Source organism: Bos taurus, chromosome 12, assembly GCF_002263795.3.
Source record: "Bos taurus isolate L1 Dominette 01449 registration number 42190680 breed Hereford chromosome 12, ARS-UCD2.0, whole genome shotgun sequence".
Lineage (NCBI taxonomy): Eukaryota > Metazoa > Chordata > Mammalia > Artiodactyla > Bovidae > Bos > Bos taurus.
In genome coordinates this window covers 48216391-48231831 of record NC_037339.1, presented here as the reverse complement: position 1 = coordinate 48231831, position 15441 = coordinate 48216391, and the positions used below count along the sequence as shown (strand labels likewise).

At 40.1% G+C, this 15441-nt stretch overlaps 1 long non-coding RNA gene across 1 annotated transcript in view; it reads right to left on the bottom strand.

Annotated features, from left to right (window-relative positions):
* The window catches only part of LOC132346777 (uncharacterized), a 75647-nt gene extending 60616 nt beyond the window's left edge, over window positions 1-15031 (bottom strand). The window contains exon 1 of the long non-coding RNA XR_009496726.1: window positions 14808-15031. This is a non-coding gene — a long non-coding RNA (uncharacterized lncRNA). The remainder of the gene's footprint in view (window positions 1-14807) is intronic.
* Window positions 15032-15441: the final 410 nt, after the last annotated feature.

Here is a 15441-nt window from a genome sequence, read left to right as displayed (position 1 = left end):
AATTTAAAAGAAACAGCTATCCTGGCAACAAAAACATAGATTAATTTTTATGTCAATTCTACTTCTGATTTCAATGGTGTTATGGTAGAGAATAAATGTCACTCCTAATTAACTCAAAGCTATGTAAGAATCTCATATTCATTGAACTTCATAAGAGCAAGGAATAGAATACATATTTCAGCATCTTAAATGAATTTAACAAATGATAGTGATACTTCTCTCTGGGGATATTAGGTACTAATAACACTGCTTATTCATGTAAATGCCAAATACTTTTTAAGTCTTTTGTTCTACTTAAATTAAGACTATCCATAAATTCTATGCTATGGCACTAAATTCTACAGGTTAATTATGTATCTTAGGTTGTTTCTTTGTTACCAGTTTTATTTGTCTTTAATTGGGTCTTTTTTGATAAAAAAAAATTTGCTTTTTATACCAATTATCTTCTTCCTCTTCTATCACCCCTGACCTGAGATAACCATCATCATAGCCTATCCTTTTGGCCACATCACCACCAAGTCCTGCACAAATATATTCTCTGGCAATACTTTCATGATTTGTGAGACTTTAGAATTATTCCAAGTATACACTGAGCCCTCAATAAATCAATCTTTTCAGACATGGTCCTTGTCTTCCAGAAGAAGTTTAACTCTCTTTAGCCTTATTTCCCACTGCTGCTGCTGCTAAGTCACTTCAGTTGTGTCCAACTCTGTGCGACCCCATAGAGGGCAGCCCACCAGTCTCCCCTGTCCCTGGGATTCTCCAGGCAAGAACACTGGAGTGGGTCGCCATTTCTTTCTCCAATGCATGAAAGTGAAAAGTGAAAGTGAAGTCGAGCACTCGTGTCCGACTCCTAGCGATCCCATGGACTGCAGCCTACCAGGCTCCTCCATCCATGGGATTTTCCAGGCAAGAGTACTGGAGTGGGGTGCCATTGCCTTCTCCATATTTCCCACTACTTTTCTTCAGATTTCTTCCATTCAAACTGGCTTACTATCCATTCCCTTTCTATGGTGTGTGTGTGCGTGCTAAGTCACTTCAGTCATGTCCGACTCTTTGTGATCCTTTGGACTGTAGCCAGCCAGGCTGCTCTGTCCATGGGGTTTTCCAGTCAAGAATACCAGAGTGAATTGCCATTCCCTTCTCCAGGGGATCTTCCTAACCCAGTGATCAAACCTGAGTGTCCTGCATCTCCTGCATTGCAGATGGATTATTTATCGCTGAGCCACTGGGGATGTGCTCCCCTTCTATAATTTGTTCCTATCCCCTTATATTTGTATGAACTCTTCTACTGAAGGGGCTTTCTCTTCCCAAGTCATCAGGCTCAGTGTACATACCACAGCCTCCAAGGAAACTTTGTTCTCCTCTCTGTAATTTCTCTTCTAAACTTCCTTATTGCACATACTTAGGTTATTGATCAATCTTTTATTCTAATACTTTTGTCTTCCACATAGTAGAACTTCATACATGTTTGTTGATCAAAGTGATGAATAATAAAACTTATAGTGTTGGTCTCAGTTTAGCTTGTAAGAGTTACATGTCTTTCCCCGCCACTGGAATGGGAACAGAGGTGTTGGTATGCATGTTTATGCCCTCCTGGCACCTTTTGGTGTAAGTATCACAAAATAGACACTCACTGCATGTCTACTAATTCAAAATAAAGATAACATTCTGACAGAGAACAAGAGAGTAACTGCTATGAAAAAGCTGAAAGGTGAAAATATTGTTACTACAGCAGCAATGTTAAAGAATACAGAAATGCGTTTTAAGATCTGACGAATTGCCCTTATCTTCTCACTTAACTTGGTATTCTAAACTCAGCTAAGAAAAAATAAAGCATCCCTATAGATATGAAGGGGAGATTAATGAGTCTTGATTCTTAGAAGAGGTAGAGGTCATATCTCTTTACCCCCCATTTAGTGACACTATAAACTGGTCTGAGAGATGTGGCATAAGAACGGCTGTCAACAGAAATCTAGTGTTAAGTGTTTAAATTAAGTGTTTTCCTTAAAAAAAAAAAAAAAAAAAACAATAACCCTGATGAAAAATACCAAAAGTAGTAGACAGATTGTTGAGAAAAGCTTGGTTAGGAAGATAGAAACGTGGCTTCTATTTCAGACTCTGCTACAGATAGGCTATGCCAGAAGTACCCAGTGAAACTTTCAAAGCAGTGTCCTTAAAGAGATACAGCATTCTACTCTCCTCTCCTTTTTTCATACTTGCTAGTCAGGAATGCTTTGATGATGGCTGACACTGGCAACCCACTCCAGTACTCTTGCCTGGAAAATCCCATGGACGGAGGAGCCTGGTAGGCTGCAGTCCATGGGGTCCCTAGGAGTTGGATACGACTGAGCGATTTCACTTTCACTTTTCACTTTCATGCACTGGAGAAGGAAATGGCAACCCACTCCAGTGTTCTTGCCTGGGAAATCCCATGAGCAGAGGAGACTAGCAGGCTATAGTCCATGGGGTCACAAGAGTCAGACATGGCTTAGCAACTAAACAATCAACCAACCATCATCCAGAAAGATGGATAAACAGACAGATGTTCTCTAATACAACACCTAGCATTCCTCCCTGGCAAAAATGACATAGTGCTTTCACCTTTGTTGAGAAACTTAATTGGAATGGATCCCATATTTACTGAATTTAGAACCTAAAGTCATTTGAGATCTTGAACAAATACTGAGACTAGTATAGATATATCAAAAGTCTGAGACAATTGTGTTAATATTAAGTAAATCAGATATCAGGGCAGTAAATATTTATAGCAAATACAAGCCATGGAAAGCTCTATTGTGTCTTATAGGTGAAGAGTGACTCATTGCTGCATGTTCAGGCAAAGTGGAGTTGAGAAAGAAATTGCTTTTTTGTCTAGTTACTCAGCAAGGCTTTGGGAAAGAGGTGAAAATAGGGGGAGAAAGGGGCCGAGTTTAGCTAACAATAGGTGGTGTTTCCAGGAATAAGGATTAAAAGAGAATGAGGAGTTGATTAACTCATGCAAAAAGACAACTCACAGGGACAATAAAATAGAAAATAAGAAACGTTTGAGTTTCTCTTCCTGATGTGTGCTTACACAATCTCATTCTTTTTCTCTTTTACCATTAATCTATTTGATCATTTAACAGGTTTTTAGTAGGAACTATGTGGTAGGCAATGAGTGCTGAGAACATGATGGAATGCACTGTGGACCCCACAGTGTGGTGGGGTAAACAATCTCTGGAGTGTATAATTATAAAAGCAAAGATATATGCTATAAGAAAACCCTCAGTTCGCACCTCCATATAATAAGGGATTTGACTAGATAATTATGTGCCTCTTCCATCTCCAAAACTATGTTTCTGAGTGATAAAATACACTTTGCCAATTTGCACTTTACAATTTGGCAAAGGTCATCAAACACAGAACACTGCCTATTTCCAACATTCAGCACATCTGATATCCCTGAAGGGCTGGCTATTACCTAGGCATGCACTCGTATGTACACTTGTCCCCACAAGCCTGCAGACCTAACCACACACACTCATGCCTGGGAGTGGCACAAAGCACTCAGGGAGATGTGGACATAAGAACATTATCTTGGGAAATTATCATGGGATTAAGACTATGCACTGAAGTCAATATGCAGATAACTGCATCTAGCATTTGCCCCTTTTATAACAATAATAAAATACTGTCTTTTAGGGACTAAATTATTTATCTTTTTCTGTCCAGTGGTTGATTTACCTTTAACTCTATGAAAGAAAGAAATTTTCATGTTTGAAACATACAAACAGTGAGTTCTTATGATTTAAAAAAAAAAGTCTCAAATAACTCAAAGCTGTTTAAATGCTAAAACTACACGTCTCCCCCTTATTCTGTTTTGAGTCACTCATCTCAGATGTATTAGTCACATTCCTTAAGGCTGAAACTCATTTTATTAATTTCAGAAGACTTCTCTTTATGTAAGAGTATCTGGAGTTCTACAAGAGCATTAGAACAAGATCAGTCTGTTCCTAACGTGACAAATTATACGGTTTCTATGTGAACATTGCCCTTCTTCATTCAGAGTCAGAGAGCATGAGAGTCAAGATGACTCATGATTTCCTGACACTGGTAGAACTAGTTTACTTCTACAGACCCCTTAAATTCCATCAGATATGAACTCGATCCTTCCCAAGTGCAAGCAACTTTTGGAAGATCACATTCTAGATAAGTGATGCATCATTAATAACACATAATCTCAGTATAAGTTTAGCAATAGAATTGTATCAGTCAAAATCAGAAAAAGAGCTGAGAAGGCCATTTTGCTAACCCCGACTCATTGGAAAAGACTCTGATGCTGGGAGGGATTGGGGGCAGAAGGAAAAAGGGACGACAGAGGATGAGATGGCTGGATGGTATCACCGACTCGATGGACGTGAGTTTGAGTGAACTCTGGGAGTTGGTGATGGACCGGGAGGCCTGGTGTGCTGCAGTTCATGGGGTTGCAAAGAGTCGGACACGACTGAGTGACTGAACTGAACTGAATGTTGTCCCCAGACAAGTCAATATTTACACTTTCTTCTGCAGATGTTTATACATGAAAGCAGCTTTGTACTGTTCATTTTGGTGAAGAGCATCAACATCTTGATGTTACAAGTACATGTGTAGAGACCAACTGGTTTCAAATCACAAAGGAAGTCACAGATAGATATCCCAATGGCATACCAATGCTCAAACCTCCTATAGAGCTCAGGAAGCCTGGCTGCATTTCTGTACTTGACTGAAGCCACTTTCTTCAGCACTCTCAAATTCTAAACCATCCTATATGTTCTTCTACTTTAAAGAGGCCCTAGATGTCCAAACATAGTCCAACATATCTCGATATTTGCGTATGTATAAGTAGAATGAGTACATAAGGTGATAGGAAGAAAATAGACTTTGCAGGCCAACAGAATCGCATCAGGACTTCTATTGTCTATGTCGATGTCCTAACTTTCCTCCACCCAAATTTCTTCATCTGGTTAAAAAAAAAAGATAATGAAGTCTATTTCACAGGGATTTAAGAAGATTAAACAAGATAATACACTTAACATGTTATTCCACAAGTGTTAGTTACCATCCTCTTCCCTTCTTAAAAACAAATGGTGTTTTCTTCCTCAAAGAAAATTGAATAAGAATATATTTAACAATTTCCCCAGAAATTGGGATTAACGTATACACACACTACTATATATAAAATAGATAGCTGACAAGGACCAACTTTATAGCACAGGAAAGTATGCTCAATATATGTAATAAACTATATGGGAAAATAATCTGAAAAAGAATGCACACACATATATATTTATAACTGAAGAATGCTCAAACTACCTCACAATTGCACTCATCTCACACGCTAGTAAAGTGATGCTCAAAATTCTCCAAGCCAGGCTTCAGCAATACATGAACTGTGAACTTCCAGATGTTCAAGCTGGTTTTAGAAAAGGCAGAGGAACCAGAGATCAAATTGCCAACATCCGCAGGATCATCGAAAAAGCAAGACAGTTCCAGAAAAACATCTGTTTTTGCTTTAGTGACTATGCCAAAGCCTTTAGAAGTGTCGATCACAATAAACTGTGGAAAATTCTGAAAGAGATGGGAATACCAGACCACCTGACCTGCCTCTTGAGAACCCTATATGCAGGTCAGGAAGCAACAGTTAGAACTGGACATGGAATAACAGACTGGTTCCAAATAGGAAAAGGAGTATGTCAAGGCTGTATATTGTCACCCTGCTTATTTAACGTATGCAGAGTACATCATGAGAAACGCTGGGCTGGAAGAAGCACAAGCTGGAATCAAGATTGCTGGGAGAAATATCAATAACCTCAGATATGCAGATGACACCACCCTTATAGCAGAAAGTGAAGAAGAACTAAAGAACCTCTTGATGAAAGTGAAAGAGGAGAGTGAAAAAAGTGGGCTTAAAGCTCACCATTCAGAAAACTAAGATCATGGCATCTGGTCCTATCACTTCATGGCAAATAGATGGGGAACAGTGGAAACAGTGGCTGACTTTATTTTTCTGGGCTCCAAAATCACTGCAGATGTTGATTGCAGCCATGAAATTAAAAGATGCTTACTCCTTGGAAGGAAAGTTATGACCAGCCTAGACAGCATATTAAAAAGCAGAGACATTACTTTGCTAACAAAGGTCTGTCTAGTCAAGGCTATGGTTTTTCCAGTGGTCATATATGGATGTGAAAGTTGGACTGTGAAGAAAGCTGAGTGCCAAAGAATTGATGCTTTTGAACTGTGGTGTTGGAGAAGACTCTTGAGAGTTCCTTGGACTGCAAGGAGATCCAACCAGTCCATCCTAAAGGAGATAAGTCCTGGGTGTTCATTGGAAGGACTGATGTTGAAGCTGAAACTCCAATACTTTGGCCACCTCATGCAAAGGGCTGACTCATTGGAAAAGACCCTGATGCTAGGAAAGATTGAGGGCAGGAGGAGAAGGGGATGACAGAGGATGAGATGGTTGGATGGCATCACCGACTCAATGGACATGGGTTTGGGTGGACTCTGGGACTTGGTGATGGACAGGGAGGCCTGGTGTGCTGTGGTTCATGGGGTAGCAAAGAGTCGGACATGGCTGAGTGACTGAACTGAACTGAACTGAATCACTTTTCTGTACACCTGAAACTAACACAGCATTGTAAATCAGCTATACTACAATTATTTTTAAAGTTAGGATAAAAAAGCAGTTTTCCCTGAAAATCAAAAGGAAAAGATAATTTTCCAAAGAAAATAATCAGCTAAGTACTAATGGAAGACTCTAGATCAAAGATCACCTGTTAGTATCAGTTCAGTTCATTTCAGTCTGACTCTTTGTGACCCCATCATTGACTGCAGCACACCAGGCTACCCTGTCCATCAGCAACTTCTGAAGCCTGCTCAAACTCATGTCCATCAAGTCAGTAATGCCATCCAACCATCTCATCCTCTGTCCTCCCCTTCTCCTGCCTTCAATCTTTCCCAGCATTAGGGTCTTTTCCAAGGAGTCAGTTCTTTGCATCAGGTGGCCAAGTATTGGAGTTTCAGCTTCATCATCAGTCCTTCCAATGAATATTCAGGACTAATTTCCTTTAGGATTCACTGGTTTGATCTCCTTGCAATCCAAGGGACTCTCAAGAGTCTTCTCCAACACCACAGTTCAAAAGCATCAATTCTTTGGTGCTCAGTTTTCTTTATAGTCCAACTCTCACATCCATACATGACCACTGGAAAAACCATAGCTTTAACTAGAAGGACCTTTGTTGGCAAAGTAATGTTTCTGCTTTTTAATATGCTGTTAGGGTGGTCATAGCTTTTCTTCCAAGGAGTAAGCGTCTTTTAATTTCATGGCTGCAATCACCATCTTCAGTTATTTTGGAGCCCAAGAAAATAAATCTGTTAGTGTTTCCATTGTTTCCCCATCTATTTGCCATGAAGTGATGATATGGTGGTTACCAAACTAAATTCTTCTAGCTAAGCTTGGAATTCATTCTGTAGCAAATACCCCCAACAGTGCCTCTCTTGGACACAATCTGGATTTTGTTGCAAGTTCACTGCTTCTGGCAGTTGAGGCTAAAGGGACAAGTGATGGTGACAGGATGAGCTTTCTCTGACAGTCACCTCTAGCAATGGCATCCTTCCCAGCCTCTTAGGCTTAGGCAGGATGGAGGCAAAGCATGGGGCTTAGCAGCAGTGAGAACAGTTTTATGTTCTTCAAATGCTTCCTGAAAAGAGAGAGAGTATAAACAAATAAACAAACTGAAGAGCTGGGAAGCATCCACAGATACTAGGGAAAGTGAAAAGACTGGGTTTTAAAGTCAGATATGCTCTCCACCGGGACTTCCCTCGTAGCTCAGTCAGTAAAGAATCTGCCTGCAATGCAGGAGACCCAGGTTCAATCCTTGGGTCGGAAAGATCCCCTGCAGAAGGAAATGGCAACCCACTCCAGTATTCTTTTCTGGAGAATCCCATGGACAGAGGAGCCTTATGGGCTACAGTCCATGGGATCACAAGAGTTGGACATGACTTAGCAACTAAACCACCACCATGCTTTCCACCACTTCTTAGCTCTGTGCTCTCCAGTGAGATTTTAAAGCTCCCAGAGCCTCAGTTTCCTCACAGTCATGGGGAGCAATAATATCTGATGGTTCTTCTGAGGATGAAAAATACAGTGTATATAAAAACAACTTGACAACAAGGTTTCCAGAACCTGGAGTATCAGTTTCCTCCAATGTGAAGAGATACACTGACCTCAAAGGAGGATTTATTCAGTTTCCTCAGACAAGTAAGTCAGACTGAGAAAGACAAACAAATATCATAAGGTATCATTATATGTAGAATCTTAAAAAAATGATACAAATGGACTTTTTTACAAAGCTGAAGCAGACTCACAGACAGAGAAAACAAATCCTGGTTACCAAAGAGGGAAGGGAGGGAGAGAGTCTGGGATTAACAGATACACAGTACTGTAAATATAGTAGATAACCAACAAGGATCTACGGGACAGCACAGGGAACTATGTACAATATCTTGTAATAACCTATAATCAAAAAGAATTTGAAAAGAAGATACATATATATATATATACATACACATATATGCACATATATCTGAATTACTTGCTGTACACCTGAAACTAATACAACTTTGTAAATCAACTATGTTTCAATTTAAATTTTTGTCATATTTGAAAAAGTACAAGGGGAAGACTGGAGCTTCCCTGATGGATCAGGGAATCAGTAAAGAATCTGATCAGTAAAGAACCTGCCTGCCAATGCAATAGAATCAGGTTCAGTCCCTGGATCAGGAAGATCCCCTGGAGAAGGGAATGGCAACCCCCTTCAGGTTTCTTTCCTGGAGGATTCAATGGACAGATAACCCTGGCAGGCTACAGTCCATGGAGTTGCAGAGAGTCTGACATGACTGAGACTTTCACTTTCAAGGGGAAGATAGAAATTTAAAGGTTACAAACAGCTTTGCTGCAGGCTGAGCTTTTGTCTCTGGAGAGACATCTGGGTTGCAGGCTAGTGCTGCTTGTTGACTGACTTTCCTTCTAACTCCCATTATTACAGCAAGCGGGCCATTCCTGGCCCATCCTCCTGGAGGATGCAGAGAACTTCCAGAAGCAGAAGGCAGCTTTATTGTTGTACAAGGAGTGGGAACCTCCAGGTCATGAAGCTTTGTGTTGAACCTCTATCTCTTAGGTGTTGTGTTCACCCTGCTCTCCATCAACCTGGGGGACTTACTTGAAAGCCCATACCCTGGAGCCCCTGAACCACCAGCGGTCAACTAGAGCCAACACAGAGCCCCCTTGGGCCTTGCAGACCATCCATCCAGAAGGGTGTGATAAAACCTTCCTCCACTGGCTATAACCTTGGAACACTGTCCTAAATACTTCCAGCTGTACCAGTTCCTGGTATAGGCAGGCTCAGCATCAGTGTTATCAGATCAGAGAACTACCTGTTACTAGGCGCTTGAAGGGCCTCTCCATCTGGATACTTCTTGCTCTGGAAAAGCCTGTTTAATATTCAGATGTGAGGAGGTTGCCTGTGGCTGTGGAATGGAATGACCTCACTCTTCTCCCCAGTCTGCCGTATACTTTGCTGTGCTTGGCAGCCTGGCTCCATCTTCTCTTAGACGAAGCCTTGTGCTGCAACTTCAGCTCTTGGGAGATGGTGTTATTTTCAACCTGCTTTCTGAGCATCTGCCAAGAATTCCTTTGGACTTGGGTGTCTTATGGTCAGTTTATTTGGGGTTCAGCTTCTTTTCCATGAGAGCTCCTCTGTGTGTGGGTAAGAGTTGAGGAGGTGTGTAGGTTGGCTGTAGAAAGAGGGAAGGGAGAGTATTCTGGGTCCTGTTCTCTTGTTTTACATTTTTAAGTGCTTCCTTCAACATAGCCTCTGTGTGTGTGTGTGTGTGTGTGTGTGTGTGTGTGTGTCTGTGTCTGTGCGTGTGTGTCTGTGTGTATTGGTCTGAGGAGGGCAATGAGACAATAGAGCCTGCTCAGAACATGAGCATTTTGGCCATGTGGCTTAAATTAACTTTTCTAATGAAATATAGTTCAATGTATATTTCCAAAAAAAAAATATATATATATATTAAAAAACAAAGATTACAAATAGCAAAATAATTAAAGTACCAGTAGTAGTAGTAATAAATTGAAAGACTGGGCAAGGAGTTAAGTCACCAGCCTAATACTGATTCAGATTTAGAAAGTGTAGGAAATATGATATTTTCACTAATGCCATGAAGAAAGAGGAAATGAGACTTGAGGAAAGGCAAAGAACTTCGTACTTTAATAAACCGATTTAGATTTCATAGTGAGTGATCCAGAACAAACTACAGAAAACTGGAAGATTCATGTATTCAGTCAGCCCTTTAATACCAGCAAAGCACCTAGTTAAAAAATCTTTAATAACATTTAGAGTGGATTTTTTTTCTGATAATAAGTAGGAAAAAAACCTCACCTTTGAAAATTTAAATATAGAAGAGTATAAACAAGAAAATAAAAAACATCAAATGCATCTAGAGATATAGGCTTCATTGGTCCATTTATTTATTTACTCAACAAATAAGCCAGAGAGCATTCTAGGTAATGGAGTTCCAACAGTGAGCAAAAACAAAAAGCTGCATTTCTCAGAGGGCTTCTATTCTATTGGAGAAAGAGAGGGTGGACAAGCAAAATATAAATAAAGCATTGAGAGGTTAGCAATAATCTAAAAAATTGTCTAAGGAGGTAGGGAGAGGAGATATTGGGGTAAGGCTGGGGAATCTTTTAACATAGTGGTCACAAGGGGAAATGACAGGTAGGCAAAGCCCTAAGGAAGTGATGGTAGCAGCCACATGCAGCATTCTCACTGGAGGTCAGAGGAGGTGGAAAGACCCAGTGGAAAGGGAGGGTGTTTGGTGAGGATTGAGAACACAAGGAGTTAGTGTGACTGAAACTGAAAGTTTGAGAAGAGTAGTAGAGAATGAATTCAGAGAGAGCAGAAATGCCAATCAGGAAGGCCTTTACAGACCAGTGCATAGATCTGGTTTTTATCTGGAGGCTTTGGGCAGAGTGACAAGGTTGGACATATTTTAAAGGCTCACTCTGGCTGTTGTATGACGAAAAGAGCATGGAGTGCAGAAGGGCTGGTACAAGGACCACAGTGAAGAGATCTCTGCAGTGATCCCATCAGAGAGCCTGAGCCAGAAGAAGCTGGTGATGGTGGAAAGTGGCCAGATTGCAGATACCTTGAAAGGAGGGGTGAGTGGATTTACCTTTGGATTGATTATAAAAGAAAAAGAGAAGCTGAAGAAAGATCCCAGGTATTTGACCTGAATAATTGCAGGATGGAATTTCCTTTCATTGAGGCGAGGGAGACTAGAAGAGGAGCAGATTCAGGGATTCATGTCTGAGAATAAAAACATTTGGAGATAGGTCAAATTTGAGATGTCTGAAAGATATCACTGATAGCTGTAATCTGTGTGCATGCTAAGTCGCTTCACTTGTGTCTGACTCTTTGAGCCCCTGTGTACTTAGACCACCAGGCTCCTCTGTCCATGGGATTCTCCAGGCAAGAATATTGGAGTGAGTTGCCATGACCTCCTCCAGGGGATCTTCCCCACCCAGGAATCCAACCCACGTCTCTTGTGTCTCCTGCATTGGCAGACAGATTCTTTACCACTAATGCCACCTGGGAAGCCCTGTGTGTAATGATATATATGTTAATGAGATGAGATCATACACACTATTCAGTTTTATAATATCACAGGAGTACTTTTCCTAACCTTCCGTGCTCTTTGACAATATTATTTTTAAACTTCATTAGGAGGAAGGAATTTTCATTCATCTATTTTCACACATCAGTTTCACACATACAATTTCACAATTATATGTAATGCTTTAAAAAAAGTCTCTGTCAATCTCATTGATTATCTCTATAAAAGACATACCCAATTATAGGGTCAAAGAGTGTGAAAATTTTTTAACCCTTGACACTTATAGTATTACATTCCCCAAAAGTTATGCCGATTTTCAGTCTCACACTTAAGTCTAAGCTTGCCTATTTGACAGTGTGTGTGTGCTAAATCGCTTCAGTTGCGTGTGACTCTTTGTGACCCTATGGACCAGAGCCCACTGGCTCCTCTGTCCATGGGATTCTCCAGGCAAGAATACTGGAGTGCCATGCTTTCCTCCAGGGGATCTCCTTGACCCAGGGATCAAACCTGGGTCTCTTATATCTCCTGCATTGGCAGGTGAGTTCTTTACCACTACTGCCACCTGGGAAGCCCCTGTTTGACCACATAGGAGAGTATTATTTTCAAGTTTTTCTATCCTATAGTAAAAATCATCTCTTAGTGTTTAGCTTACATTTATCTGATGCTTAGTAAATATGAACATTTCTTCATAAGTTTTTGGCCTTTTGAATTTTTCTTTTGTAAATTATACATTCATATTCTTTGAATTGATCATTTTTAAAGTTAACGTTTTACATTGAGATAATGGTAACTAATGATAATAGTGGCTAGCACAAATTGTGTGAGCCAGGTAGTGGGCTGAGCAACGGATGTGCATTAATCTTTACCCCCATATCATTAATACTCTGTTTACAGATGAGAAGATTTAGAATTTATGTTTAGGATTTAAGCTTGAAGTTACAGAACTAGTCAGTGCTTGAGACGAAATTACAACCACATCCCTACTGATTCCAGAGCCCACCAAAAGTAATCGTATTCAGTAATTTGAGGAGAGAACAAGCTCAGAGTCCATAGACAAATGTGAAGGGCAAGATCAGAATTTACTCCAGTAAGAGTTTACTAGGGGAAATAAACACAGTGTGGAAATGTTATTTTAGCAATTCAACTACTCTACTTAATTGAATATCTGTTAGGGGCAAAGGTTCCCAGAAGAGGCTGGGGAAATGTGAAGGAGTGCTTGACAAGCTCATATCAAGAATGGGAACACTAAGCCTGTCACCTCAAATAGGGCTGACCCATTTTCAGATGAAAACTTCTGGTTTTGAATTTACCTGATTTATATTTAAACTTTAATTTCCACATTTCAAGAAGAAACATTGAAAGGAAAATACTTGGGGCTTGAAAAGATGTTTCTGGAGAATAATTTATTTTCCTTATAGTAGATGTCTTCAAGAAAGAAATAGTACTGAGAACTAAACTTAATATTTTTCTAAATGTCATGAAATATTTTTAGAAAGGACAAGGAGGTCTCCTCTCTCTTTTTGCACAATCAGCCTTTATCCTCTTTGGCTGTACCATCCAAGGCAGGTTTGTATTCCCCCAAAATGCATAGTGAACCATGGTCTTGCCCAGGGCAGCTTCGGCTTCATTAGGCTGACTCTTGCATTTCAGGATCAAAGTTTCACTCTAAGTAAGTGGTTGTGCCCGTGGCAGTGAATCAGGGACAGCTCCTCAATAAAGAAGAATAGACCAAAGGATTAGGTGAGGATCCCTGCAGGTTGTACAAGTCTTTGCCAAAGCCCTGGGGAGATTCCATTGTCTCCAGGCCATGGGCAATGAGAGGGAGCCAAGACAAGTCGATCCCAGAGAGAAGCCAAACCAGAAAACTACAACTCTGCAAACTCACCCGGCTTATAAAATTAACTAATATATTATTAACAGATCATCAAAGACCTTTAGGAGACATGGATATAGGCCTTAAAAGTTGGAAGTAATATGGATAAAGCAGGCCTCAAGTAAATCAGACATTTGATTATAGCCCTGAAGTCATGTCAGGAGTGTCACTCAGAGATCCCACTCTGCTTGGGAAGAAAATGTACACGGATGGTGTCATGAATCAAAGCCTACTGGGCTTGTGCCTCCTCCAATTTTCAAAAGAATATACATGTTTAAGAGGCAGCTGGATCTCAGTAAAGCTATTAAGGGTGGTGAAAAGGCAACCAAGAACTCCCTTATTCAATCATAAATGTATGGAAAAATTAAATAATAATCACTAGTATAAAAATAGTTACCACTTGATAAACCTCACTATGTACCAGGCATCATGCTAAATGTTTCACATGGGTTATCTTCTTTAATACTCATTCATAGGGCTTTGAGGTAAATACTATTCTTATCTGCATTTCACAGGATAGACTTCAGAATGTGCCCCAAATGACAGACTAGTAAATGGTAGAGTTGAGGTGCAAACCCAGATCTGTCTGCTGGCAAAAAAGCAAGTGCTTCATCACTACACTGACTTTCTCCTCTGAATTAGGCAAGAATAGTTTTGCTATAATAACATTTTATAGGTAAACTACAGTGTATGCTATAGATACTTTGATATATATGTTTCCTCACTCCTGTCCTGCTTTATTTTCTTAGTCCTATTTTCTCTTGGCCTCAGTTTTCTTATGTATTAATCTAATTGCTTTTATTCAATAGTTTTTTAAAATCCTAAAGAGAGAGCACAAACAAATAAAGGAAACAAACAACACACATAGATGTATGCATATATATGAGGCCTTTAAAGTTTAAAGATTTAACAAACTAAGAAAAAACTAATAAAACAAGAACAAATACATTCATTGTCAAGTATAAAACTAGCTCAGCAGCAAAATGCCTTGAGTACGTAATAATATATTCCATGTTTCAGTATTGAGCAAAGATAGGAAGTAAGACATATAACATACCTAAAATTGTATTACCAATAAATGGTATTACCACAATAGAATTGATTCCTCCATTTCGAAATTCCGAAGGCATTAAATAGAGCAATCTCTATGAAAGCGCTTCGGTCAGGAAAAGTGATTAAGACCTTTACTATACATCTATTCACATCCACCCCCGAGAGCAGAGTGCTCACTCACCATGATTAGTTAGCGGGTCAGCCTGAATCACAAGAAAGAATTCACCTGACTGAATCACCAATTTTATTTCCCGCAGCACCTGGTTTTCCTTGGACCACTGCCATTCACAAACCTCCTCAGCCAAGGTCTGTTTTGCTTATGAACCCTGATAAGGACACGTCCAGAGGTAGTGTGGTTGTGAGATTCAGTACAGCACCAGTCTAGGAAATCCACTATTATCTGAAACCAACACATGAATGTCTATAGTTTTATGATGTATGGCAACAGACGTTTCCGGTCATCTAGACAGGACCATTCTATTGAATCACCGTAAAGCATGCAGGAAATTGCTAATATATGTCTAAGTAAATACTGGGGCTGTTCTATTTCAAAATGATTGAGGTAAAAAGTGTTTGATAGATGTGCCCCTAATCTTGTGAGTCATCTATCACACCACTGTTCTGGCAAAAAAAGGATCCTCTACTGGCTAGACAGACAGAGAGCCTCTCAGAGCCTCCTTTTCCCAGGTCTTGACCCAGTCTCCTCACAGCCACTCCATATGACTAGAGAAGGAGCACTCATCTGTAAGAGCTTGAGAAGAATAGTCACTTGAAGGACTTCTCTGGTGGTCCAGTGGCTAAGACTCTGTGCTCCC